Raw genomic sequence first — 17,671 nt, 5'->3', positions numbered from 1 at the left:
TGTTCTGGAGCATATAAGGATGGCTTAAACTTTGAAAATACTTTCCGTTTTTATTGTTCAGTTGGAAGTTTCTATTTCTTTATGAGGCAATTTGATCTTTCTTTTCCTAAAAAGTCATTGCTTTCACTTAGGATTTCATATTTAATGACATGATATTTATAATAAAATTTTTATTACAGAAATCCTAAAACATACACAGCAGTAAAGAGAATAGCATAATGAACCCAATATACTTGATAGTCAGCATCAACAATCATTAATGCATGGCCAACATGGTTTTAATTATACCTCCATCTACCACCATTACCAATCTTTGCTTCTTGAATAATGTAAAACAAATTTAAGATATTATACTGGTTCATCTCTAAATACTTCAGTATGCATTTTAAAAGATAATTACTCATAAAATAAGAACTCAGTGCAATTATAAACCCTAAAAGTTTCTATTTATATATATATATTTCTTAATTGGTTTCCTTCAAATTGGTGCCCAAACATGATCTATACATTGGTATTGCTTATTATGTCCCTGAAGTTATTTTTAATCTACAGGTTTCCCCACACACGCATAAAATTTTTTCATTGCAATTAATTTTTGTTATTTAATGAAACACATATATATGTCTTGTGTTCTGTCCTGTTTCCCATAGTGTGGATTTTGTAGATTGCAACAATTTAGTGTCGTTTAACATGTTCTTCAGCCTTCTGTACTTCTTTTCATTGCTAGTTAGAGGTAGAGACTTGATCAGATTTTGTTTGTATTTTCTTTTGTTTTCCAAGACTACTCCATAGGTGATGTTGTGTACTTCCAATGGTGGTTTAGTCACCAAGTTGTGTCTGACTCTTTTCAACCCCATAGACTGTAGCCTGCCAGGCTCCTCTGTCCATGGGATTTTTCCAGACAAGAATACTGGAGTGGGCTGCCATTTCCTTCCCAGGGGATCTTCCCCACCCAGGGATCAAACCTGGGCCTCCTGCATTGCAGGTGAATTCTTTGCCAACTGAGCTACCAGGAAAGCCCAAGTACTTCCAGTAGGAGGGTACATAATGTTTGGTTATCTCTCTTTGTGCTGATGCTGGCAGTCACTGATGACAATTTTCCATCAATCCCTTAGGGCTTGAAGAGTGATAATTTCTTATTCTCTCATTCCATTTTAATTTATTAGCTGAAATACCCCTATACTGTAGGTAGAAATTATTCTTTGTCCATCATTTGTTTATCCTGAGGGAAAGGTGTAATGTTTGCTGTGTTCTCTTATAACATTTAAATCTCTTCTGCATCAATATTTTGTATAATTTTATTTAAGTTACATTGTTTATTTCTGATTTTATATTCAGTTCAATTCAGTTCAGTTGCTCAGTCATGTCCGACTCTTTGCAACCCCATGAACCACAGTACACCAGGCCTCCCTGTCTATCACCAACTCCCAGAGTCCACCCAAACGCATGTCCATTGTGTCCGTGATGCCATCCAACCATCTCATCCTCTGTCGTCCACTTCTCCTCCTGCCCTCAATCTTTCCCAGCATCAGGGTCTTTTCAAATGAGTCAGCTCTCCGCATCAGGTGGCCAAAGTATTGGAGTTTCAGCTTCAGCATCAGTCCTTCCAATGAACACCCAGGACTGATCTCCTTTAGGATGGACTGGTTGGATCTCCTTGCAGTCCAAGGGACTCTCAAGAGTCTTCTCCAACACCACAGTTCAAAGGCATCAATTCTTCTGTGCTCAGCTATATTCAGTAATCATGTTTTAAAATTTTGTCTGTTTTATAAGATTTTCAAAGAATGGGCTTTTGTTACTTGGCTCTACTGTTGTCCATTTCCTTGTTTCTGCATTTACTTTCTTTATTTCCTACTTTATACTTCGTTAGGTTTAACATGCTATTTATTCCCTAGCTTCTTGAATGGCTTGGATGTTTCAGACATTTCTTATTTTTTAAATACATCTATTTAAGGCTATATATTTCCCTCTGAGTAGCACCTGGGTTGCACTACACAGTTAAAGTTAAATATATCATCTGATTACTTACATTATTAGAATTTTTCAAAATATATATAAAAACTAGAAGTGCAAAAAATATTTTTGATTAAAAGATGGAGAATATGAGAGATATATAGTGTTATATAGAGAAGGTTTCAGGATCCAGGGGTATTTATGTTTTTTCTTTTATTAATTATTAAAGTGGGTAGCCTTTCCCTTCTCCAGGGGATCTTCCCAACCCAGGGATCAAACCCAGGTCTCCCACATTGAGGGCAGATTCTTTACCAGCTGAGCCACAAGGGAAGCCCAAGAATACTAAAGTGGGTAGTTTATCCCTTCTCCAGGGGATCTTCCCGACCCAGGAATCGAACTGGGATCTCCTGCATTGCAGGCGTATTCTTTACCAACTGAGCTATCAAGGAAGCCCTTATTAACTATAGAAGAAACTTAAGCCTATTTAATTGCTGGTGACAGAATTGGGTTTATCCCAGGAATGTGATGGTTTAATACTAGAAAATCTGTCACTATTATTGGCCACACATGTAATAGTCAGAGATTGTCCAGGAAAATAGAAATCATGATAAATACTTAAAGCAGAAAATTGGTGACAAAAATGACAGAGAAGCTAAACAGGGGACAGTTGGAGAATCCAATAATTAGCAACATAAAGAAGTGTTAGGTTCAATAGGATCTGGAGCCATGGTGGATCAATCTGATAGGGCTGGAACCGTGGAAAATGTGTAGCTGTTAAAGGGAAGCCACTTGATGCAGAGGAAGGAGAAAAACTGGCTGTTTCTTTCTCCTGGGTTTAATATCCTGCTGGTTTGCCTGTTGGCAGAACTCAGATGGAAGCAAAATGTTAGCCAGCCTAAGAATTGCAGACGGTAGGATTCAACCCATACATATTATAAGGCAGAGAGGAGGACAAGTGAGGGGTGAATCTGAGGGCAGTTAAGCCCAGGAAAAGTATACAATGTTGACAGATTAAATGAAAAAGATAATATCTAAATTGATACAGAATCAATAATGTATTTTGTCCTCATTCCACACCTTCCCAAGTCCAGGCTAGATTAAATGTTCTTCTCTGTGTTCCCATGCCCCTTGTATGCTCCTTGTCTCATCAAGTTAATTTCCAAGATGTGATTAACAGTTTGTCTATCTCCGTAGACTATGCCATGTCTCTCACTGAATCCACAGTGTCTGTATATTGCTTCAATCAGAGTGTGCACTGTAAATATTTGTTTTTGAATCATTTGATTTGCCATTGCATTTGAATTTTTAAATAAAATACATAATTATTTTAACTTCATAATTTTTCCTAGGTTGAGTATCACACAAAAGACATGATTGCACAAATGTAAACACAGAAATTAAGGTAACTGCTTCCATCTAGTCAGATTATACTCGTACCTGAAGTAATTAGCATCAACCATTATCTAACCTAGGAACTGCACTGTTCTCAATGTTTACCTGTCAATATTTTAGAGACATAATCTTAGAAACCTATAAAAACTGGAAAATGAAGGAATCATGAAACTTATATGTTGATAACCTCAAGAAAAAGGTCTTGAAAAGTTAGTTTTCTTTTTTCCACAAATTACTTTAGTAACAGAATTTTCTCAAAAATATTGAGTAGAAAATAGAACAATTAATCTCAGAGAATGACAGAATATACTTCACCCAGGATTTAATAAAAAAATAGACAAGGCCACCTCGCCTGGGTGTCTTAAATGACCTTTGTATTACATGGCTATTTAGCTGGAAAGAAATTCTCCCGATAGTATACCATTGAAGTTGAAGAAGTGAAGTCTCTCAGTCATATCCGACTCTTTGCGACCCCGTGGACTATAGCCCACCAGGGATTCTCCAGGCAAGAATACTGGAGTGGGTTGCCATTTCCTTCTTCAGGGTATTGTCCCGACCCAGGGATCGAACCCAGGTCTCCCACATTGCAGGCAGACGCTTTAACCACTGAGCCACCAGGGAAGCCCACAGTATACCATTACCAACATTTAAATCATACAATTACAGATTCACAGTACAGAAAAAAGACCCTGAAGGACATTTAGTCTAGTCACCCATTGAAGTTTTAGACGTACTACTTGTTACAAAGTTCCTTACATAAAGTCCATAATTGGTCCTTGTGTAACTGATTGTTCATTAGTTCTGATTCTGCTTTGTGGAATCACAATAAACGTTTCTATACAACCACATGGCCATCCTTCAGATGGCCTTCAGTTGAAAACAGCCAACATGTTTTGCTCAGGTCTTATACATGCTAAGTCACTTCAGTTGTGTCTGACTCTGTGTGATCCTATGGACTGTAGCCCACCAGGCTCCTCTGTTCATGGAATTCTCCAGGCAAGAATACTGGAGTGGGTTGCCATGCCCTCCTCCAGGGAATCTTCCCAACTCAGGGATCAAACCCAGTCTCTATGTCTCCTGCATTGGCAGGTAGATTCTTTACCCTTAGTGCTACCTGGGAAACTGAAGTCCTACTAGTCCAAAATAACATACTTATTTCTTTCAGGAGATTCCCATATATCATAGTGTCTACTAAACACTAAACTTAGCTGTCTACTAAACAGCTGTAGTTAGAGGTAAATTAACTAAAATTAAGTATTTACATCTTTGTCATAATAGCCACGCTTCAGATATTCAGGGTGACAGAGGATGAGATGGTTGGATGGCATCACCAACTCAAAGGACATGAGTTTGAGCAAACCCCAGGAGATGGTGAAGGACAGGGAAGCCTGGTGTGCTATGGTCCATGCTATCGCAAAGAGTTGGACATGATTTAACAATTGAACAACAACATGTAGCTGGTAGCTATTGAGCTGGAAAGCACGGATAGAGAGCATTTCCATCATCATTATCACAAAAGTAATGTTATTGTTCAGTGCTGGTCTATACCTCTCTTTTTTGTAGACTAAAAAAGATTTATAAATGGTGAATTATAAGTTAGGCTCGGTTGTTGGTGTTTTGCTTTTTTTTTTTTTTTTTTTTGTATCTTTCATTATCTGGTATCTTCCTTCTAGAAGCACTACACTTCTGGGACTCTCCTCATAGAACATTATATTACCACGTTCAATTAGAAAAGCAGAAACGCTAAGATCCAAGACTTCATCTGAAAATAATTTTATTTTCTGTGAAATGTAATGATCTATAACTCTGACTTTTCCTTCTAAACCTATGGATATTTGCTTTGCAATGCTGCAGCAGTTTTCAAAATCAGAAAATCTAAACTCCTTGAAGAATTCTAATAACTCCCTGAAATGGTTAGTACAATGTCCAAGAATATGTTTTTATTTTTATAATAATTTACTAACCAATTAACTGCTTGAGCATAGGCTGCATTTGTCCTGGCATTCAGGCCAAAGAGTTAGTTTGTACAAACACTACAGGGACAGGTTCTGGGGACAGAAGAGAAAGACAAGGTCCCACCTTGGGTCCCAGCACTTACTCCATGTGAAGTACGACCTCTCCCCCTGATCCGCTGATGATGCCATCACTATTACTGCTTTAGCTGTCACCATCACTGCCCCCAATCTGGGCCAAGATTCCAGCATCACCTTCCTGTTAGGGACCTGTGGTACCTGGGACCTGCAATAAAATGAAATACAATTAAATATTCACTTCCTCCATGAACAAAGGGAGGCTTGCCAGGAAGCTATTTTAACAGTTGATGTAAGAGGTCATAAGAATATTAACTAGAGTAGTTGTGGTAGGAATGGAAAAGAGTGAACAGATAAAGAGTGTTTTCTTTGAGACTCTTCCCTTAAGTAATAGAAACAACTCTAATCTTACACGAAAATGGAATGTTAATGTTTCACATAACCAAACCAAAGGGTGAGTCTGTCCTCAAAACAGTTGGAACTGAGACCTCAACTACCACCCGGCTGCCCACTCTGCTGTTTCCATTTTTTATAGTATGCCTGTCTTTGTAACCAAGGACACCTGGATACTCTACTAGAACAACTTCATTTGATTGAGAGGAAGAAGCTATTTGCTTCCAAGAAGATCCTTCCAACGATGCTCCCGAGAGGGAAGAGACACTAAGACAATAAACCAGACAATGTAAACTTCAGAGACATAGTCTCCAAAAAAATGACAGATTTTCCTAACATTTTATAAATGTAAATGGAGGCTACAGAGGGCAGTACCTTATTCCTCCTAAGTGGAAGAAGGTAAATTTTTATCTTGGCTTTTCCTATCCTCGGGTAATTCTTCTGATATGAGGAAGGGATGTGTCAAGAAAGATACTTGAACTCAGAATAACAGAGGTGTGTAATTATCTGTCTCTTTGGGTTGTCCGACCTTTGTTCAACTCCATTAGATGTAATAATAAGAGCTAATTACAGATGCCAAAAAATTATCCAAATACAAGCAAAAAAGCTGTAGAAACTCCATAGTCAGAAAACCCATGTATCCGTACTACACTTTCAATAATTCTTTATACTTTCTTAATATATTTATACATAGGGAAGGTAAAGGCTGAAACAAGAAACTGATATTCTTAATATTTTTTTAACATGACATGGTTGTATTTTTCTTCTTGTATCCATAGGAAGATCCAGGTAAGTAAGAATCTGAAGAATGTCCTAATGTGAGCCTCTTATCAAAGATTGGATGCTAGATAGAAAAGAGTTAAGTGTTATAACTTTTCTACTCATTTGGAGAGTAAGCCAATGGAGGCATATTAGGGTGCAGGGTATGATAGGGTTGGAGGGTTAACAGGAAAAGGTGATTTCCCAGTCGAGCCCTTTCCCACTTTCTATACTTAAGAGCAGAGCACTCTTTCTAAAGTGGTTCTTCTCAGCTCTAACCTTAATTCAAAAATCAATCTTCTTGGTCTGGTATGATAAGCCTCAGGAAGACATCAGTTCAGTTCAGTCACTCAGTCCTGTCTGACTCTTTGTAACCCCATGAACCGCAACACGGCAGGCCTCCCTGTCCATCACCAACTCCCAGAGTCCACCCAGACCCATGTCCATTGAGTCAGTGATGCCATCCAACTATCTCATCCTCTGTTGTCCCCTTCTCCTCCTGCCCTCAATCTTTCCCAGCATCAGGGTCTTTTCCAATGAGTCAACTCTTCTCATCAGGTGGCCGAAGTATTGGAGTTTCAGCTTCAGCATCAGTCCTTCCAATGAACACCCAGGACTGATCTCCTTTAGGATGGACTGGTTGGATCTCCTTGCTATCCAAGGGACTCTCAAGAGTCTTCTCCAACACCACAGTTCAAAAGCATCAATTCTTCTGCGCTCAGCTTTCGTTATAGTCCAATTCTCACATCCATACATGACCACTGGAAAAACCATAGCCTTGACTAGACGGACCTTTGTTGGCAAAGTAATGTCTCTGCTTTTTAATATGCTGTCTAGGCTGGTCATAACTTTCCTTCCAAGGAGTAAGCGTCTTTGAATTTCATGGCTGCAATCACCATCTGCAGTGATTTTGGAGCCCAGAAAAATAAAGTCAGCCGCTGTTTCCACTGTTTCCCCATCTATTTGCCATGAAGTGATGGGACTGGATGCCATACCTTAGTTTTCTGAATGTTGAGCTTTAAGCCAACTTTTTCACTCTCCTCTTTCACTTTCATCAAGAGGCTCTTTAGTTCTTCACTTTCTGCCATAGGGTGGTGTCATCTGCATATCTGAGGTTATTGATATTTCTCCCAGCAATCTTGATAACCAGCTTGTGTTTCCTCCAGCCAAGCGTTTCTCATGATGTACTCTGCATATAAGTTAAATAAGCAGGGTGACAATATACAGCATTGACATACCCCTTTTCCTATTTGGAACCAGTCCGTTGTTCCATGTCCAGCTCTTAACTGTTGCTTCCTGACCTGCATATAGGTTTCTCAAGAGGCAGGTCAGGTGGTCTGGTATTCCCATCTCTTTCAGAATTTTCCACAGTTTATTGTGATCCACACAGTCAAAGGCTTTGGCATAGTCAATAAAGCAGAAATAGATGTTTTTCTGGAACTCTCTTGCATTTCTGATGATCCTTCAGATGTTGGCAATTTGATCTCTGGTGCCTCTGCCTTTTCTAAAACCAGCTTGAACATCTGGAAGTTCACAGTTCACGTATTGCTGAAGCCTGGCTTGAAGAATTTTAAGCATTACTTTACTAGTGTGTGAGATGAGTACAGTTGTGCGGTAGTTTGAGCACTCTTTGGCATTGCCTTTCTTTGGGACTGGAATGAAAACTGACCTTTTCCAGTCCTGTGGCCACTGCTGAGTTTTCCAAATTTGCTGGCATATTGAGTGCAGCACTTTCACAGCATCATCTTTTGGATTTGAAATAGCTCAACTGGAATTCCATCACCTCCACTAGCTTTGTTCATAGTGATGCTTCCTAAGGCCCACTTGGCTTCTCATTCCAGGATGTCTGGCTCTAGGTGAGTGATCACACCATCGTGATTATCTGGGTCGTGCAGATCTTTTTTGTACAGTTCTTCTGTGTATTCTTGCCAACTCTTCTTAATATCTTCTGCTTCTGTTAGGTCCATACCATTTCTGTCCTTTATTGAGCCCATCTTTGCATGAAATGTTCCCTTGGTATCTCTAATTTTCTTGAAGAGATCTCTAGTCTTTCCCATTCTATTGTTTTCCTCTATTTGTTTGCACTGATCACTGAGGAAGACTTTCTTATCTCTCCTTGCTATTCTTTGGAACTCTGCATTCAAATGGGTATATCTTTCCTTTTCTCCTTTGCTTTTCACTTCTCTTCTTTTCTCAGCTATTTGTAAGACCTCCTCAGACAGCCATTTTTCTTTTTTGCATTTTTTTTTCTTGGGGATGGTCTTGATTTCTGTCTCCTGTACAATGTCACCAACCTCTGTCCATAGTTCATCAGGCCCTCTGTCTATCAGATCTAGTCCCTTAAATCTATTTCTCACTCCCACTGTTTAGTCATAAGGGATTTGATTTAGGTCATACCTGAATGGTCTAGTGGTTTTCTCCACTTTCTTCAATTTCAGTCTGAATTTGACAATAAGGAGTTCATGATCTGAGCCACAGTCAGCTCCCCATCTTGTTTTTGCTGACTGTATAGAGCTTCTCCATCTTTTGCTGCAAAGAATATAATCAATCTGACTTCAATGTCAACCATCTGGTGATGTCCATGTGTAGAGTCTTCTCGTGTGTTGTTGGAAGAGCGTGTTTGCTATGACCAGTGCATTCTCTTGGCAGAACTCTATTAGCCTTTGCCCTGCTTCATTCTGTACTCCAAGGCCAAATTTGCCTGTTACTCCAGGTGTTTCTTGACTTCCTACTTTTGCATTCCAAATGCCAAACAAAGCGAGCTTCCCACTAGACCCTGAGTGCACATGGTCCTGCAAGTATCAGCTGAGAAGCCACTACCTTCCTCTCCATTCTCCAAACTGTTTTCTCTCTTTACCCACACATACTGGCAGTACTTTGCCTTTCTACTGACAACTACCATTTGCCTGGGCTTGACAGGTTTTATGCAGAAGAGTCTTCCCTTCTAGACTGTACATTCCAGAATTAAGTGCACATATTGACACATGATAAGTACTCAGGAGTAGAAATAAACTGATATGGGGGCACCAAAGATTGCCTTCAGCATAAGAATACCCATGCCCCTCCTCCCCATTGGGATCATAATACTAGAAGCCTGGACTGCACAATGGTAGCCAAAGGTGACTGACTCCGGCAGGCCAACTGAGAGCAAGACAACTTGAGGATGTCCATATCCTGGCTCTGTCACTGACTGGTGTTTTATTAGAAACAAGTTGGTTCTTAAAGGTTGTATCCACTGGTTGTTTCAGCTTTTGAACACTTCATTCCTAAATTTCTCTCTCTACTAATATATGGCATTTTCTTTTCCCCTTGGAGTATCTTGTGGAAAATATGCCCTTTTCTCTCTCAAGTTCAGTTTCTGTAGTAAACATACACAATTATAGTCAATATATTTCACTTGAGTGTACTCCTCTCTCCTCTAATTTATTTCTGATACTTTGTGGAAAATTACTTAAGTGATGAAACACTCTATTTCCAAGTATATCTTCAGGCAAAAGAGGAAGGAGTGGATTTACAGACAGTGCATAAACCCAACATTATGAATATCTCCCAACAAACTGATAGTTATAACAAGCAGGCAATTTTTGCCATACTTCCAAGAAGACATAAAATTTTCTAGAATCCATAACACATCATGTGAGCAATGGAAAGGAACTTCAGGCACTTATCTGCTCATGGCAAAAGGACAAAGCAGCAAACAAAAAACGTGCTGCAATATCAAAGTAGTCACACCAGGATAGGATATTAATTTCAAATATAGTTTTTAAATGTTACAACTGTCAGAATGCTAGAAGGATTCTTGAGGTAAATACTAAGAAATTACCCTGCAGTCCAGGCTATTTTTACTCTTCCACATTATCTTTGATATTTTAAAGATAACCTTTAAATTGTAAACATTTATTATAAGAGAATATGAAAAATGAAAAAAATGTAAAGAAAATTTTTAAAAATCCATCTGTGATATACCACCCAGGGATGAGGGATTTTAAAATATTGACATACAGTTGAAACCTTGAAAATGAATTGAACTGCATGGGTAACTTATATGTGGATTTTTTTTCAAGAAATGTTTATAGAACAAATAATCCACAGTTGGTTGAATTTGCAGATGTGCACATACAGGTATGGAGGGTGAACTGTACAGTTAAAAGCAGAATTTCAACTGCATGGGGAGTCAGTCCCACTAATACCCATGTTGTTCAAGGGGCATCTGTATTTATTCTCAGTCTTTTTTAATGCAAATATAGAAGACCTCTTATTAATTGTAAGCAGTCTAAAAAGTCAGTTGAAATAAGAATCAAAAATTATGCTAAATATTTTTAATAGGTTACTTTTTAGAGCATACAGAGTCTTTTCAGATTGCCTTCTCTCACTTAGTAATATGCACTTCCAGTAAGATTCCACCATCTCTTTTCATGGCTGGACAGGTCATTTCTTTTTAGCTCTGAATAATATTCTACTGTCTGAAAGTACCACAGTTTGTTTATTCAATCACTTACTGAAGGACATCATTTGACTGCAGGTTTGGACAGTTATGAATAGAACTGCTATACATACTCAGGTACAGGTTTTTGCATGGTCATCAGTTGATAATTCTTTTGGAAAATACTAAGGAGTATGATTCCTGGATTATATTAGAGTATGTTTAGTTTTGTAAGAAACTGCCAAACAGTCTTACAAAGTAGTTGTACCATGTAGTTTTCCCGCCAGCAATGAATGAGAGTTCCTATTACTCCACATCCTCATCAACTTTTGGCATTCTCAGGGCTCTGAATTTTGGCTGTTCTAACACTTGTGTTCCCTTCATGGATCACAGCCTTGTCGTGGCAAAGGGGCTTGCATAACTCAATGAAGCCATGAGCTATTCCACATAGGGCCACCCAAGATGGACAGGACATAGGGAACAGTTCTGACAAAACGTGGTCCACTCGAGGAGGAAATGGCAAACCACTCCATGGTTTGCCTCAAGAATCCCATGAACAGTGCAAAAAAGGCAAAAAGATATGACACTGGAAGATGAGCCCCCCAGGTCAGTAGGTGTTCAATATCTTACTGCAGAAAAGCAGAGGGCAGTTACAAATAGCTCCAGAATGAATGAAGCATCTGGGACAAAGCAAAAATGATGCTCACCTGTGGATATGTCTGGTGGTGAAGGTAAAATCCGACACTGTAAAGAACCATACTGCATAGGATCCTGAAATATTAGATCCATGAATCAAGGTAAATTGGATGTGGTCAAGAAGGATATAGCATGATTGGACATTGACGTCTTAGGAATATACAGGAATGGGTGAATTTAATTCAGATGACTACTATATCTACTACTGTGGGCCAGAATTCCTTAGAAGAAATGGAATAGCCCTCAGAGTCAACATAAGAGTCTGAAATGCAGTACTTTGGTGCAATCTCAAAAATGACAGAATGATCTCAACTGGTTTCCAAGGCAAACCATTCAACATCATAGTAATCCAAGTCTATGCCCCAACCATTGATGCCAAAGAAGCTGAAGTTGACCAGTTCCATGAAGACCTACAACACCTTCTAGAACTAACACCCCTCAAGAAGTGTCTTCATCATTATAGGAGAAAGTGAAAGTTGCTCAGTCATGTCTGACTCTTTGTGACCCCATGGAATATACAGTCCATGGAATTCTCCAGGCCAGAATATTGGAGTGGGTAGCCATTCCCTTCTCCAGGGGATCTTCCCAACCCAGGGATTGAACCCAGGTCTCCCACAGTGATAAGTGGTACTGGGAAAACTGGACAGCTACATGTAAAAGAATGAAATTAGAACACTTCTTAACACCATACACAAAGATAACTCAGAATGGATTAAAGACCTAGATGTAAGACCAGAAACTATAAAACTCTTCAAGGAAAACATAGGCAGAACACTTGATGAAATAAATCAAAGCAAGATCCTCTATGAACCACCTCCTAGAGTAATGGAAATAAAAACAGAAGTAAACAAGTGGGACCTGATTAAACTTAAAGTCTTATGCATAGCAAAGAAAACTATAAGCAAGGTGAAAAGACAAACCTCAAAAATTCTACAAACAGTAAATGCTGAAGAGAGTGTGGAGTAAAGGAAACTCTCTTGCACTGTTGGTGGGAATGTAAACTGATACAGCCACTACGGAAGAAGGTATGGAGATTCCTTAAAAAACTAGGAATAAAACCTCCATATGACTCAGCAATCCCAGTCCTAGGCATAATACCCAGAAGAAACTAAAATGAAAAAAGACACATGTACCCCAGTGTTCATTGCAGCGCTATTTACAGTAGCTAGAACATGGAAGCAACCTAGATGTCCATCGACAGATGCATGGATAAAGAAGCTGTGGTACATATACACAATGGAATATTACTCAGCCATAAAAAGGAACATGTTTGGGTCAGTTCTAATGAGGTGGATGAACCTAGAGCCTATTACAGAGTGAAGTAAGTCAGAAAGAGAAAGATAAATATCATATACTAATGCATATATATGGAATCAAGAAAGATGGTACCAAAGAATTTATTTGCAGGGCAACAATGGAGAAACAGACAGACAGAACAGACTTATGGACATGGGGAGAGGGGAGAAGAGGGTGAGATGTATGAAAAGAGTAACATGGAAACTTACATTATCATAAATAAAACAGATAGCCAATGGGAATTTGCTGTCTGGCTCAGGAAACTCAAACAGGGGCTCTGTATCAACCTAGAGGGATGGGATGGGGAAGGAGATGGGAGGGAGGTTCAAAAGGGAGAGGATATATGTGTACCTATGGCTGAGTAATGTTGAGGTTTTGACAGAACAACAAAATTCTGTAAAGCAATTATGCTTCAATTAAAAAATAAATTAATTTTTTAAAAAAGATACCAGAAGAAACAGGCAACTTTGACCTTGGAATACAAAATGAAGTGGGGCAAAGGCTAACAGAGTTTTGTCAAAAGAACATGCTGGCCATAGCAAACACCGTTTTCCAACAACACAAAAAATGACTCTACACATGGACATCACCAGATGGTCAACACCAAAACATAATCAGATTGATTATGTTCTTCGCAGCCGAAGAAGGAGAAGCTCTAAACAGTCAGCAAAAACAAGACCTGAGCTGACTGTGGCTCAGATCATCAGTTGCTTAATGCAAAATTCAGACTTAAATTGAAGAAGGTAGGGGAAAGCACTAGACCACTCAGTTCAGTTCAGTTCAGTTGGTCAGTTGTGTCCGACTCTTTGCAACCCCATGAATCGCAGCATGCCAGGCCTCCCTGTCCATCACAAACTACCGGAGTTTACTCAAACTCATGTACATCGAGTCGGTGATGCCATCCAGCCATCTCATTCTCTGTCGCCCCCTTCTCCTCCTGCCCCCAATCCCTCCCAGCATCAGGGTCTTTTCCAATGAGTCAACTCTTCTCATCAGGTGGCCAAAGTATTGGAGTTTCAGCTTCAGCATCAGTCCTTCCAATGAACACCCAGGACTGATCTCCTTCAGGATGGACTGGTTGGATCTCCTTGCAGTCCAAGGGACTCTCAAGAGTCTTCTCCAACACCACAGTTCAAAAGCATCAATTCTTCTGCGCTCAGCTTTCTTCACAGTCCAACTCTCACATCCATACATGACCACTGGAAAAATCATAGCCTTGACTAGACGGACCTTTGTTGGCAAAGTAATGCCTCTGCTTTTTAATATGCTGTCTAGGTTGGTCATAACTTTCCTTCCAAGGAGTAAGCGTCTTTTGATTTCATGGCTGCAATCACCATCTGCAGTGATTTTGGAGCCCCCAAAAATAAAGTCTGACACTGTTTCCACTGTCTCCCCATCTATTTCCCATGAGGTGATGGGACCAGATGCCATGATCTTAGTTTTCTGAATGTTGAGCTTTAAGCCAACTTTTTCACTCTCCTCTTTCACTTTCATCAAGAGGCTTTTTAGTTCCTCTTCACTTTCTGCTATAAGGGTGGTGTCATCTGCACATCTGAGGTTATTGATATTTCTCCCAGCAATCTTGATTCCAGCTTGTGCTTCCTCCAGCTCAGCGTTTCTCATGATGTACTCTGCATATAAGTTAAATAAGCAGGGTGACGATATACTTGATGTACTTGACGTACTCCTTTTCCTATTTGGAACCAGTCTGTTGTTCCATGTCCAGTTCTAACTGTTGCTTCCTGACCTGCATATAGGTTTCTCAAGAGTCAGGTTAGGTGGTCTGGTATTCCCATTTCCTTCAGAATTTTCCACAGTTTATTGTGATCCACACAGTCAAAGGCTTTGGTGTAGTCAATAAAGCAGAAATAGATGTTTTTCTGGAACTCTCTTGCTTTTTCGATGATCAAGTAGATATTGGTAATTTGATCTCTGGTTCCTCTGCCTTTTCTAAAATCAGCTTGAACATCTGGAAGTTCTCGGTTCATGTATTGCTGAAGCCTGGCTTGGAGAATTTTAAGCATTACTTTACTAGCATGTGAGATGAGTGCAATTGTGCGGTAGTTTGAGCATTCTTTAGGATTGCCTTTCTTAGGGATTGGAATGAAAACTGACCTTTTCCAGTCTTGTGGCCACTGCTGAGTTTTCCAAATTTGCTGGCATATTGAGTGCAGCACTTTCACAGCATCATCTTTCAGGATTTGAAATAGCTCAACAGGAATTCCATCACATCCATTAGCTTTGTTCATAGTGATGCTTCCTAAGGCCCACTTGACTTCATATTCCAGGATGTCTGGCTCCAGGTGAGTGATCACACCATTGTGATTATCTGGGTCATGAAGATCTTTTTTGTACAGTTCTTCTGTGTATTCTTGCCACCTCTTCTTAATATCTTCTGCTTCTGTTAGGTCCCTACCATTTCTGTCCTTTATTGAGCCCATCTTTGCATGAAATGTTCCCTTGGTGTCTCTAAGTTTCTTGAAGAGATCTCTAGTCTTTCCCATTCTGTTGTTTTCCTCTATTTCTTTGGATTGATCTCCGAGGAAGGCTTTCTTATCTCTCCTGGCTATTCTTTGGAACTCTGCATTCAAATGGGAATATCTTTCCTTTTCTCCTTTGCTTTTGGCTTCTCTTCTTTTCACAGCAATTTGTAAGGCCTCCTCAGACAACAATTTTGCCTTTTTGCACTTCTTTTCCATGGGGCCTCAAGTATGACCTAAATGAAATCCCTTGTAATTATACAGTGGAGGTGACAAATAGACTCAAGGGATTCAATCTGGTAGACAGAGTGCCTGGAGAATTAGGGATGGAGGTTCATGACACTATACAGGAGGCAGTGACCAAAACCATCCCAAAGAAGAAGAAATGCAAGAAGGCAAAGAGGTTGTCTGAGGAGGCTTTACAAATAGCTGAAGAAAGAAGAGAAGCAAAAGGCAAGGGAGAAAGGGAAAGATATGCCCAACTGAACACAGAGTTCCAAAGACTAGCAAGGAGATCCTTCTTAAGTGAACAGAGCAAAGGAATTGAAGAAAACAATAGAATCAGAAAGACTAGAGATCTCTTCAAGAAAATTAGAGATATCAAGGGAACATTTCATGCAAGGATGGGCACAATAAAGGACAGAAATGGTAAGGGCCTAACAGAAGCAGAAGAGATTAAGAAGAGTTGGCAAGAAAACACAGAAGAACCATACAAAAAAGGCCTTAATGACCCAGATAACTATGATGGTGTGATCACTCACCTAGAGCCAGACATCCTGGAGTGTGAAATCAAGTGGGCCTTAGGAAGCATAACTATGAACAAAGCTAGTGGATGTGATGGAATTCCAGCTGAGTTATTTAAAATCCTAAAAGATGATGTTGTTAAAGTGCTGCACTCAATATGCCAGCCAAATTGGAAAACTCAGCAGAGGCCACAGGACTGGAAAAGATCACTTTTCATTTAAATCCCAAAGAAGAGCAATACCAAAGAATGTTCAAACTACCAGACAATTGTACTCATTTCACATACCGACAAGGTAATGCTCAAAATCCTTCAAGCTAAGCTTCAACAGTACATGAACCTAGAACTTTCAGATGTACAAGCTGGGTTTAGAAAAGGCAGAGGAGCCAGAGATCAAATTTCCAATACCTGTTGAATCATGGAGAAAGCAAGGGAATTCCAGAAAAACATCTACTTCTGCTTAATTGAATATATTTAAACCTGGACTGTGTGGATAACAACAAACTGTGGAAAATTCTTAAAGAGATGGGAATACCAGACCACCTTACCTGTCCCCTGAGACCTGTATGCAAGTCAAGAAGCAAGTTAGAACTGGAAATGGAACAACAGACTGGTTCAAAATTGGGAAAGGAGTATGACAAGGCTGTATACTGTCACCCTGCTTATTTAACTTATATGCAGAGTGCATCATGCAAAATGCCAGGCTGGATGAAACACAAGCTAGAATCAAGATTACCAGGAGAAATACCAACAACCTCAGATATGTAAATGATACCACTCTAATGGCAGAAAGTTAAGCAGACCTAGAGCTTCCTGATGAGGTTGAAAGAGGAGAGTGAAAAAGCTGGCTTGAAACTCAACATTCAAAAAACCAAGAACATGGCATTTGTTTCTATCACTTTATGGCAAATAGAAGGGGAAAATGTGGAAGCAGTGACAGATTTTATTTTCTTGGGATCCAAAATCACTGCACAGGTGACTGCAGCCATGAAATTAAAAAACGCTTGCTCCTTGGAAGAAAAGCTATGAGACAGCATATTGAAAAGCAGATACATTACTTTGCAAACAAGGGTCCATAGAGCCAAAGCTATGGTTTTTCCAGTGGTCATGTGTGGATGTAAGAGTTGGACAATAAAATAGGCTGAGCACCGAAGAATTGATACCTTCAAACTGAGGAGCTGGAAAAGACTCTTAAGAGTCCCTTGGACTGCAAGGAGATGAAACCTGTCAATCCGAAAGGAAATCAACCCTGAATATTTATTAGAAGGACTGATGCTGAAGCTGAAGCTCCGATACTTTGGCCACCTGATGCAAACAGCTGATTCATTGGAAAAGACCCTGATACTGGGAAAGATTGAAGGCAAAAGGAGAAGGGGGCAGCAGAGAATGAGATGGTTAAACAGCATCACTGACTCAACGGGCATGAATTTGAGCAAACTCTGGGAGATAGTAGAGGACAGAGAGCCTCGTGTGCTGCAGTCCACGGGGTGGCAAAGAGTAGGACATG

Source organism: Dama dama, chromosome X (genome assembly GCF_033118175.1).
Source record: "Dama dama isolate Ldn47 chromosome X, ASM3311817v1, whole genome shotgun sequence".
In the NCBI taxonomy this organism is placed as follows: domain Eukaryota; kingdom Metazoa; phylum Chordata; class Mammalia; order Artiodactyla; family Cervidae; genus Dama; species Dama dama.
Note: the sequence above shows the minus strand (reverse complement) of the source record.